The sequence below is a fragment of the Pipistrellus hanaki genome (assembly GCF_964339955.1).
Source record: "Pipistrellus hanaki genome assembly, chromosome: 10".
Classification (NCBI taxonomy): Eukaryota; Metazoa; Chordata; class Mammalia; order Chiroptera; family Vespertilionidae; genus Pipistrellus; species Pipistrellus hanaki.
This window is the reverse complement of record NC_140512.1, coordinates 27188378-27200824: the sequence shown is the minus strand read 5'-3', so window position 1 is coordinate 27200824 and position 12447 is coordinate 27188378. Positions and strand designations below refer to the sequence as shown.

General features: G+C 36.4%; 1 protein-coding gene across 2 annotated transcripts in view; it reads right to left on the bottom strand.

The window, feature by feature from the left end:
* CDK14 (cyclin dependent kinase 14) overlaps positions 1 to 12447 on the bottom strand; it is a 487128-nt gene that overhangs the window by 328863 nt on the left and 145818 nt on the right. The window lies entirely within an intron of this gene.

Below are 12447 nucleotides of genomic sequence, written 5' to 3'. Positions count from 1 at the left end.
TATATTTCTGCACTGAAAATGTCAATGACTCAATTACGCCGCCACAACATGATTAATTCCAGGAAGGCTGGGAATTCTGTATCATCATCATAAATATTCACTTTAAGTACTCCATTTTAAATATTCACATTTGCACAGTCCAACATTTAACTGAAGTTTTCTGATTCACTCCATGTTCCTTCCCTCCCGAAATTAATGCCTAATAAAATCACCATGCTTCATCGATTACTCCCAGATTAAATAAAAATCAAAATAGCTTTCTCTTTTTTTTCTCCAGTAGCTCCTTTGTTTCTTTTCCTGAAAAGTCTTCATCTTCAGTCCTAAACTGAGGTCACTCAATTCCCAAGGACAAATTCCAGCTTCTGTCTTCCCCTCCTTCCCTTCCTTTTCCTTCCTTCCTCTAACCCTCCCTTCTTCCCCCACCTCTCCCTCCTTCTCTCCCTTCATGTCAACATCAACCATTTCTCCCTTCCACAATTTTTTTCTTACTAGAGAATCCTAAAGTTATATTTGGTCTGTTTGTGTTTTATAATACAGTGCATCATTAAAATAAAAATTATGAATATTTTACTATTACACGGTTATACAAGACCAATCCAAAGCAAATGGTTCTTCCAGATGCATTCTAAATGTATATCAGCTCTAATTAAAAGTAAGAATGCACTAGGCAGATCACTTTTATCCAGTCAATTCTGTCAGCAAAGACATGTCTACCTATATTAGTCTTCCAGTTAAATGTTCTACTTTCTACCTTTACTGCACCTAGCAGCATATTTTGTTAAATAAAATAGGTAAAACATGCACACACTAAAAATTCTGTAAGGTACAAGAAAGTATTTGATGAAAAGGAAATCTCTCCACCACACCCTCCCTCACAGCCACCTAGCTCCCATTCTCTGAGGTTACCACTTACCATTACACACACACACACACACACACACACACACACACACATACACACACGGCAAAAGTAAGCTTACAATTGCTCATGTGGGAAATAGTAAATAACAATACAAGAATAAACTCTGGCCCTGGCCAGTGTGGTTCATTTGGTTGGAGTGTCACCCCATGCACCAAAAGGTGGCTGGCTGGATTTCTGGTCAAGGCACATACCTAAGTTCCAAGTTCAAACCCTGGTGGGGGCACATATGAGCAGCAACTGATTGATGCTTCTTTCATACATGAATGATTCTCTCACTCTAAAATCAGTAAAAACATTCTCTGGTGAGGATTTTAAAAAATATATAAACTCTGTTTCAGGTACTCACAACCGTAAATCTACTTTTTTCCGCCATATATGTATGTATACACACACACATGCACACACACACACGTTAAATCACACACATATGCATAGAATACATATACATATACAAATGGTAGTATGCATACAGTATAGTTTTTATCAGTTAACAAATTCATGGAAACTATATCTTGTTTTTTTAAAAACCAGAGGGTGTTCCTTTGCATGACTGATACATATTTAATTCAATCCCTACTGATGGGCACTTGGCAGGTTCCCAACTTTTTGCTACTAAAACAATGATGCAATAAATATTCCTGGACATGTAATTTCATCTATGTAAAAAGAGGTCTGTAAGGTAAATTCCTAAAAATAAAATTACAAGATCAAAATTATGTGCCTTTCTAAATTCTAATCCTTATGAATGTTGGGAAATTATCTTGCATGAAGTCTATACCAATTTGCATTTCCTACAGCAAAGAATGAGAGCTCCTGTTTCCCTCCCCCTCCCCCTAGCCTATGTTATCAACCCTTAAATTTGCCAATCTGATAGATGAAAAATGGATTTTCATTGCAATTTAAATTGCAGCTAAAAATCTTTCAAGGTTATGGAACTAGAGAAGGAGAATTGAGTCTGAAATAAAGAATTTGAGTGTCTCTTTTTAAAGAACTGAATCCATTAGATATTGTTTTTGCTCAAAAAGCTGCCACAGACATGAAACTCAAAAGGCCAAGGCATTTATCACAGCCAAACTATTCTATTGGCATGCCTCATGAAGCTCACTGTGGAAATACATTATGGGTTACAGTAATCAAATAAGGAGATCTTATAAGGTCCCATGATGTGACATCTACCTGGTGTTTATTTCTCCTTGTGTTTCAGCGGGAAGGTCAGACCTGCTGCTTTTCTGCTCTGCACATCTCCTCTCTGAGAGCATTACTTAAGCATTCTCACCCTAATTGCACTCTAGGTACCCAGGTGCAGGCAGAACGTTAATATGCACATGCGGTTCAACTGGAGAATGCACCTTGTGCTCTCCATTCTGTCCTTTAGGACGAAGGGAGACCTTCGGCAGGGCTTTGGGGTGGGATGCAGTCAGCGCTGACAGCTGCACAGATTTTTCTCAGCCCAGTTGAGCTCATCGCTAGCTCCCCGAGGAGGCAGGAACTGATTCCAGGAACTGCTTGGAATTTTCCCCTCATTTGCTGATATTTTCCCCTCACCCATAAAACACACACACAACCTTCTTCCCACAAAGCTTCCCCATATCCCTTGAGATTGTTAACTTATATGTATCATGAACTGAATTCTGGGATGCAGGGAATTCATGTTTTTGAAGGTTATACAATTAACCACATTCTCAGACCATGAAGCTTTGACTGTCTTGTAATTCACTGAAAAGAGATTAAACCTTTAATTGAGCCAAAATTCATTTTAAATACAGCTAAAAATGGAGCACCTTTAATCTCATAGTGCATTCATTATTGGTATGTGTATTATTTCTGTAGTGAAAAAATTTTTGAATGTATTTTCTATGATAACTGCATAAAGGAACAAGATGCAGCCCTGACTGCTGTGGCTCAGTTGGTTGGAGCATGGTTCTGTATACTGCAAGCTTTTGTCTTTGATTCCTGGTCATGGCACATACCAAGGTTGTGGGTTCTATCCCAAGTCAGGCACGTACAGAAGGTAGTCAGTCAATATCAATATCTGTCTCTCTCTTCCTCTCCCTCTCCCTCCATTTCCTCCTTTACCCTCTCTCTAAAATCAATAAGCACATCCTTGGGTGAGGATTAAAAAGAAGAACAAGATCCAGGTTAATGGGATTCTGATTCTGAAGCATAATTCTCCATGAATTAAACCTTCAAGCATTAGTTCATTATAGTTATGATCATCACACTAGTTAGAAACAGTGAAATGTTGTGTTATACCATATGAAATTAAGATTTGTACCAGATTATTAGCTCTGGGAGAGAAGGTACTTTTTCTGTTTTGTTCACAGTCATGTGCCCAGTACCTAAAACTTCCTGGAACAGAATAGACTCTCAAAATATTTTACTGAATAAATACTAATAATGTTAATATACTGATATTTCCTTCCTTATACCTGCAATTTAACTCAATAATGAAGTGTAAAAATCATTGCTCAACATCACTAATCATCAGGGAAATACAAATCAAAACGACATAAGATGTTTCCTCACACATGTTAGAATGCCTATCATCAAGAAGACCAGAGACAATGGGAGCCAGAGAGAATGTGGCGAAAAAGGAACCTTTATACATTATAGATAGGATGTATATTGTCCAACTACTATGAAAACAATATGGAGGTTCCTCAAAATATTAAAAATAAATATACCATATGACCCAGTAATTTCCACTTCTGGATATGTACCCAAAGAAAATGAAAAGATTTCGACAAGATAAATGCACTTTCATGTTTATCATAGCATCATTCACAATAGCCAAGACATAGAAACAACCCAAATGCACATGACCTCACTCATTTATGGATAATAAAGAACATTATAAAGTGATGAACCAAAAGATAGATATAGAGACAGTAAAGCAACAAGCAGACTGTCAAATTACAGCAGGTAGGGTAGGGAAATCTGGGGGAGATAATAGATCAACCAAAGGACTTGTATACATGCATATAAGTACAACCAATGGGAAGGGAGGGTATGTATGGGGGGGCAATGGTAAAATATGTACACAGATAATAATTTAATTAAAAAATGTTAAAAAAAAAAGTGATGGTTTTTAAGAGTACAAACTTGTACTAAGTAACAAACATTGCCCAGTATAATGAATATAGACAATAACACTGTACTGTAATTATATAATGTGATAAATATCACTACATCAGCAATCATATTACAATAGATAAATATATCAAAGCAACAGGCTGTACACCATAAACTTATCCAATGTTACAGGTCAGATTTATCCAAACAGAAAAAATTATTGCTTTAAAATTTTTCAGAAATCTCACATTTTTATAACGTTTTCACATCTTTCATGTTTTCTTTTTTCAAATTAAAGATGCAGTCTCTTTGTTTTTGATGCATGCAGATATGGAAATTTTTCATTTCCTTAAAGTTTTAGAATTTATAGAATGCTTTGTTAATTAACATTTTGAACCCAACAGACATGTTTCAAAACTCTCACTATCCTTTAACAAGACAAGCCCAGACCATGGTATCTTCCTCTTCTCCAACTGCTTGATGGGTTTCCCACTAAGAATCATACTGATTATCAAATTGCTCTTTAACCTAAGAGTCACTATGACTTGCTTTTTTTTAAATTAGTTTTTCTCTACATGTCTAGACTCCCATCACCTACTGAATCCCTCAGTTCTAAAATCCAGTAACATTGTTAAGTCACTGGACCCACTTTTGGAAAAGGTACTTCTGGAGGGAAAATCACGAATTTTCTAATGTTCAATCTTTGGTGCATATATTTCTTTAAACTTTAGTATGAGCTGAAATTCCAAGTTACTACTTTAACAAAATACCAATTTTTAAAAAGAAGAAGGCTGTATGAAAAATAAACTAAACATTGTACCTAATAATTACCTGTCAGTTTAAGCTATTTTATTGAAGATTAAAAACACAGGCTTCAAACACTGTCTTAAGTTCTTCAGAATCATTAACAAAATTCAAATTGAACCAATAAATTAGAGCTGTTTACAGGAAAACACGGAAGATTCCTCTTTAACAAGTCTTATTAATTACATCAAAAGCTAATGAACAGAAGGCAATCAAGGCTTGATTGGCAATCGAGACATAAAACAGGTAAATAACATGGCTAAAAATAAATGCCTTAAATTGTGTTGCTATCACCACAGAACATTCTGTTACAGAAAACTGACAGGTTTGTGTCTAATTGTTTGAAGCTCTATAGGAAGCCATTTTCATTTCAGAGATTTTCTTGATTCTCTAATTCTTCCAACAGCTGCCATTCCCAGCTCGGTCTCACTGTGAGGCTCACTTCAGGATGAATGACTCACTTATGGAGTCTGCCTGTCAAACTGGACAAGCTGTCAAGTGCAGCAAGAGGAACTGAGAGCCTGGGAAATGCCCACATGCGCGTGTGCACGGAACTGTCCACCCAGAGATGGGACACTGGGTGTCCCAGCAGAGCCAGTGGATCCAGCTCTCAGAACGGTCCTAATCACAAATACACATCCATGCCAACTTCAGAACTCCGTGCACCCTACGTCTGTAAATAATGCAATTCTCTTGTGAGAGGGAAGCTCTGTCGACCAACAGCCTACTCATTTTTGCGTGTATTTCCTCATTTGTTCATTCACATTTTGTGACACCTGCGAAGGAAACCTCTCAGGTTAGCTCAAGGTAAATTCCCCAGGTTCAAAGAATGATGCACAAAGAGCATGTCACTACAGGCGAGCAATTCTCAAGGGAAAGCCTGAGGATTTTCTATTTCATTAGTTACCTGAAATTAATAGGATAGCAGTATAATAAAACAAAATTACAAATATTATCCAGGTCACCTCTGAAAACAGTGTCCATGTGCTAACACTGAGAAGAAATTATGTCTGGAGGATATAAAAGGAAATTAAGTCAATACACCTAAAGGAAATTTAATATACTCTGGGAAATTTAATATATTCTCCCTTACTCTTCCATTATGATTCTGTCTCAAGAGAAACTGCTAAAGAAAATAATACTGAGTTGAGGCAGATATAATGCTTTTGTTTCCTTACTGCATTAGTTTAGAAGCAATAGAAGAAAAAGTAGATATTACTAGGGGAGTGATAATGACAAGATGGGGTATATCAAGGGCAATAATTAGGGCCAAATTTATAATTTTTTGGCAAAGTCATTATAATATTTTAAAGGTTTTACTATTAGCACTTCTTTTATTAATTCTTTCTTAAGGCACAAGTTAAAATGCTAATCATCCTGTATTACATATACACTTCAAAAATAAAAAAGTATTCATAGCCTTGCTATCCCCATAAAATTCATTTTTATTCAAATGTAAATGAAAATCATTCCTGTGCTATTTAACCTTTGCTATTCTGAAATATCCTAAAAGAGCTATTATTATATTTTATTCTCAGAAAATAAATTAGAATTTCAAGGTAAGTTGTCAGCAAGTACACCTCATCCTAACTGTTACCAAAATACTTTAGAGAGAAGTGGAAGGGAACTAATGTTATTTCTGCTAAATTTAACACCCAAAGATTAATAAGAAAATAGTGTAATGGCTATTTATTAGGATGTGCCCAACAGTACAAAAAGTCTGAAGATTTAATACAATGAGAAAAGGGTATGCTCAAACAATTATGACATATAAAAGAAATCATGACTGCTAAAGCATTAATTCATCACTACCAATGTTTTACAAGCTCATGACAGTTTGAAACATAAAATTAGAGTGACATACAATGTTTATGGGAGAAAACAGAATTATGTACATTTCAACCATTTTAAACCAGCCAACTTTGTACCTTCCCAAAAATAAAATCTGTCAATGAAGAATTTGAGAGTCCTATTATCTTGCAAGTAAAGAAATATTAGTGATCATTCAGACTTCTGAGCAGACAAAAAGAGCCTTCCAGGCTTGATTGTCTATCTTAATCCTCTCACTGACTAGAAAAAAAAGTAGCCCCCAGAAGACTCTGATGAAATTCAAATTCCCCTAGAACACCCCCAAATGATTTAGTTCTTCATTTCATTGAGCCAAAAGTTTCTTCCTTTAGTTTCCATTTTCTGATTGAAGTTCGGACTACACAAAGACTAAACTAAATATTCTTCTACAAAACAGACCTTCATTGACTTGTTAATATCCTGCCCCTCATTCAACAAATATTCAGTGAGAGACGATGATTCTGTTTGGAATTGGGAGGAACAACACAGACATGGCTGGTCCCTGCACTTATATCTCACCAGGGAGACAGACATAATGCAAACTACAAAGAGGCTTAAATGTGTCAAAGGAAGGTAGAAGGCTCCCTTTCATCAATGGGGTAATTTGAGTGTCACAAAAATAATAGCTGTGATAGAAAGGTATCAAAAAGATCAACCTAAGGATGTGTATGCATGCATATAAGCCTAACCAGTGGACATAGACACCAGGGGGTTGAGGGCATGAGTGGGGGGCGTGAGGCCAATGGGGGATAAGGACACGTATACAATACCCTAATCAATAAAATAAAATAAAAATAATAAGAAGAAATATTATGACTAAAAAAAAAATGTTTAAGTCCAGAAGTTTATAATGAAACTTTAAGAAAACTCACTAGTTATATTTAGAGGGTGCTACAGAATCATCTCATTAGTTTAACAACTGTTAAATATAGAGAACATATCAAACATTTACCTTTCTTTCCTATATTTTCATATACACTATATCCCAGTATAATCAGGTTGTTGATATGTGAAAAGTTTCTCTTTTTAGATGCACTAGAAGCCTAATGCACAAAATTTGTGCACGGGTACGGTCCCTAGGCTTGGCCTGCAATCAGGGCTGATCTTCCCCAACTGCCAACAGCCGCCCCGGTTCCCAGTTCCCGGTTCCCCATCGGGAAATCAGATCCTGCCATGTAGAGTGGTTTGGTCTGAGGGCTGGGAGCAGCTCCTGCATTGAGCTTCTGCCCCCTGATGGTTAGTGTGCATCATAGCCAACCAGTCGGTCCACTGTCAGGTCAATTTGCATATTATGCTTTTATATAGAGAAATAGTGTGTAATAATGAAAAAATGATAGAACTTGAATAACACCATTTTGCTAATCAAAATCATCAGTAGGAGTGGGGAGGGAGGTAGTTTTTAATATGTTTTTATTAATTTGGGAAGGAGGTAGGGAGATGAAAAGAGAGACAGAAACATCAATGATGAGAGAGAATCATTGATCAACTGCTTCTTACAATCTCCCTACTGGGTATTAAGCCAGAAACCCAGGCATGTGCTCAGATGGGGAATTGAACCATGACCTCCTGGTTCATAGGTCTCAGATTTAAATCCTCCCATTCTGGGTAAACCAATTAGTCACATGCATGCAGCCCTTGAGGAAATTATTTACCAAAGAGGAAATAAGAAAAGATTGAACAACTAAAATGAATGAATAACAGATGTAAGATTATTTTTAAAAGTAAGGCAAAGTTATCTAAGACAAAGAATGTTAACACCAAGTGTAGGCACAAAGCATGGGAAAGATGCCAGGACACCACAGTTGGAAGGTAGCTGGGTATATATATTCCAGAAAGTACTTGAGAAGGGCCAAGTGTATTTGGTGAGAGGGTAGGGTTCCATAAGAAAAGAAAAGAAAATGTATTCTACAATGAGGAGTTTTCACAGTTTGATATTTCACATGGTGAGATTTGAAATGTACTGCGTTAGTTCTAGATGTTTTCATACATAACATACAACAATCTATATCCCTAAATATGCAAGCACTCATCGCACTGAAAACTAAGAATGAAGACATGGTGTAAGGATAAAGGAAAAAAAGGATTTGGGGTGCCATGAGTGGGTGGCTCTGTTGGTTAAAGCATCATCCTGTACATGAAAAGGTTGCAGGTTTGATCCCTAGTGGGGCACATATAGAGGGCAACTGCTTCTCTCTCTCTCTCTCTCTCTCTCTCTCTGTCTCTCTCTCTCTCTCTCTCTCTCTCTCTCTCTCTCCCTCCCTCCCTCCCTCCCTCCCTCCCTCCCTCCCTTCCTCCCTCCCTCCCTCCCTCTGAACAAAATCAATAAAGAGATAACCTCAGGTTAGAATTAAAATAAAAAATAAAAAAGAGGTTGGGATTATTTTTGGTTTTATTTTTCCCTAGCCCCCCTTTCAAGCACACTTGTCAGGAGAAACATGTGAGTTCTTTGAAACAGCTGCCTGTTACATTTCTAGAGAAATCATATTTTCTCCTTCTGAGGTCAAGTTGCCACTTCAGGTACATTTTTATCTCCAGTAGCTTTTTCCCATAGAAAAGGCTTCACAAAAGCAGGAAAGGAATGGGTGTACTTCTGGATGATGCTATTACTGTTTCCCCTCTCTTAGATTACTTATACCAGATGGGCCCCAGCTTACAAGGTGCAACTTAATTTTTGACTTTATGATAGTGCAAAAGTGATATGTATTCATTAGAAGCCATACTTCAAATTCTGAATTTTTATCTCTTCCCAGGCTAGCCATATGTACTAGAACACTCTTTAGTGATGCTGTGGCAGTGAGATGATTTTGCCAACTATAGGCTAATGTAAGTGTTGTGATCACTTTAAAGTAGGATAGCTAAGCTATGATGTTTTGTAGGTTAGGTGTATTAAATGTATTTTCAACCGTAATCCCATGATAAGTTGAAAGGCATCTATATTTTCTGCCAAATTTTTACATACTATACCTCATACTGTATCTAAACACAAAAAGCAAATCCACTCTTTCATAATTTTCTTTATAAAAAGCCTAATTACAGTATCACAATCAGAATGAGTCAACACCTAAACTGAGATTAAAGAAAAGACAATCAAGTCTGATGGTAAACCATAACATTTCAAGCTTCCCAGTTCCCAGTTCTCTAACAGGTTCATGAATGCTCCCTCTTTCCTAGTATAGGCAAACATGTTTAGCATCATAAGAGAGAAGTGTCTACTTTCAGGAAAAAGACTATCTCCAAGAAGTTAAGTGAATTACAACAGGAAGTACATCCCTGATTCACCATGAGACTGAGCAGTCCCCAAATACTCATTGCCAAGTACCGTGAATCACAGAGATCTTACATTTTTCCATGCAAACATAGTCATACAAGATTAAATGAAGTTTGGAACAGCAGGACAAAACAATTAAAGCAACCCTGGAGAGCCATTAAGTCTGGGATATTCAGAGTTCAGATTATCCTCAACCCAATTCCAATAAAGATACATATGTATGCACACACACACACACACACACACACACACACACACACCAAGTTTGTGTGATAATCAGAATAGAAAGCTAGTGTTTTCTTTTTTGGTGTTTGGCTGCAAAGGCCCATGGAGAACCAACAAATTATTATAAATACACAGTAACTTGGTTAAAGGACTAGGAGACATATCAAGTCAAAAGTATTATGAGTAATTTCTATTTTCTCCAATTAAAATATATACTTTCATAATTATAAAAATATGTCACTGTTAAATATCTTTAAAATGAAATTAAAAAACAATATAGCCGAGACCGGTTTGGCTAAGTGGATAGAGCATTGGCCTGCGGACTGAAAGGTCCCAGGTTTGATTCCAGTCAAGGGCATGTACCTTGGTTGCAAGCACATCTCCAGTAGGGGGTGTGCAAGAGGTAGCTGATCGATGATTCTCTCTCATCGATGTTTCTAACTCTCTATCCCTCTCTTTTCCTCTCTGTAAAAAATCAATAGAAACATATTTTTAAAAATAAATAAATATGTTATATCCCTTACCTAGTTTGATTTGTCTTTTATGACAAAAAGGATTGGAGAACAATGCCATGGCATCATGAATTACCTAAATTTAAAAGATTGTTCTAAAAATAAAAGTAATTCAAGAATGGATGGCTTTATAGGCAAGCAGAGTGGCAAAGTAAAAATGAATCAATTAAGTATAAAGTTGAAAACAATCTACATACATATGTTGAAGATCAGGTTTTATATGAATATCTTTTGAAATATGTAAATTAATACAAAACATCGAGAAAGACCTTCATAAAAATTATACATAATTAGTATGATAAGATCTATTCTAAAATACTTCCCATCCATAACAACAGAGCCAGAGAACAAATTAGCCAATTAAAATGGTTTTATACACAGCCAATAATTTTAAAATCAAGATAGTTGTCTCTAACTCAAAAATAACACTCCTGTGGAATACCCCTAAAGCACCTAGTAGCACAGTACGGTGGGCCTGTGGGTTTTATTTACACTGACTCGCTTAATCACTGTAACACCTCTATGTGACAGATACATTATGAAGTTCACTTTATTAAGAAACTGAGCCACAGATCTAACAACTGGAAGCGACAAATCCACAATTTGAATCTAGAGGTCTAACTTCAGAGCCCATACTCATAAGATCTCTGTTTGGTAGCAATAATTAAAGTGACAACCACAGAAGAAAGGTCCACACACTCCTGCTGGTCCTGCCTTCCACAGAGGCATTCTGCTTACGCCAGTGCATGTCCTCTTCAAATTACTTACTCCCAAAGCAAGGTAATTGTTTTCTAACAGCATTTTACAAATTCCAAAGTAAGTCAAGATATTTTAGAATGGTTTAAGTATTATCCTGATTATAAAAGTGATACGTATTTATGGAAGAATAGTTGGAAATACAGAAATATTTCATATCAATAATAATGCCACTGTTCAGAGGTAAGTCCTTCAACATGCATATTTCTTCTGGAGTTTTTTTTCTATGTGTAGGTTTTTCTTCATGGCATCCTTCTTTTATATTTGGTCATTTACTTTTTTGTTTGGGTTTGACAATATATCCTTTGACAATATATGTACAGTTATATATATATATATATATATATATATATATATATATATATTACTATATATATATTACTGTATATATATAAGAAAATAAATTACATACATATGGGGAAGTAGATACCAAGCAAAGCAGTAAGTGAATCAAGAAAAATGTATTCTGACATTTGATAAAACAGTAAGGATTTATTCAAGAGAAAAGTAAGGTTCAACTCTAGATACAACAAAAAGAGGTAGAGATTTATAGCCAAGGAGCAGGTGTGTGGGTCACTGTGATTGGAAAGTTACTAAGAGGAGGCATCAAAAGTAGGGGTAATTTTTGCTAAACTGATAAAACAGGATTCTTGCTGAGGGCAGGCCAGAGCGATCAGAAAGGGTGGAGGATTTTCTCTAAATTGAGTTCGCTGTTTTCTTACTGAAAAGGAGCTATCCAGGCCTGGCAAGGAGCAGGGGGTAGGATTAGGGAAGGAGGTAGTTGGCAAAGTCAAGGCCTAGTCAAAAGGGGGGCTTAGAGGAGCATAACTAAAGTTTAGTCAGAGAATCTTGTCAGAAACCAGGAAAGTCTTATAGTGTGAGTGAGATGAGTTATAGATGGAACAGAATGTGGGCATGTGATAAGGAGAGATCAGTCACTATACAGAGGGATCTATCAAAAACAAAGGTTATGATTCAGCGGTTGAATGTTGACCCCATGAACCAGGAGGTCATTGTTCAATTCCTGGTGGGGGCACATG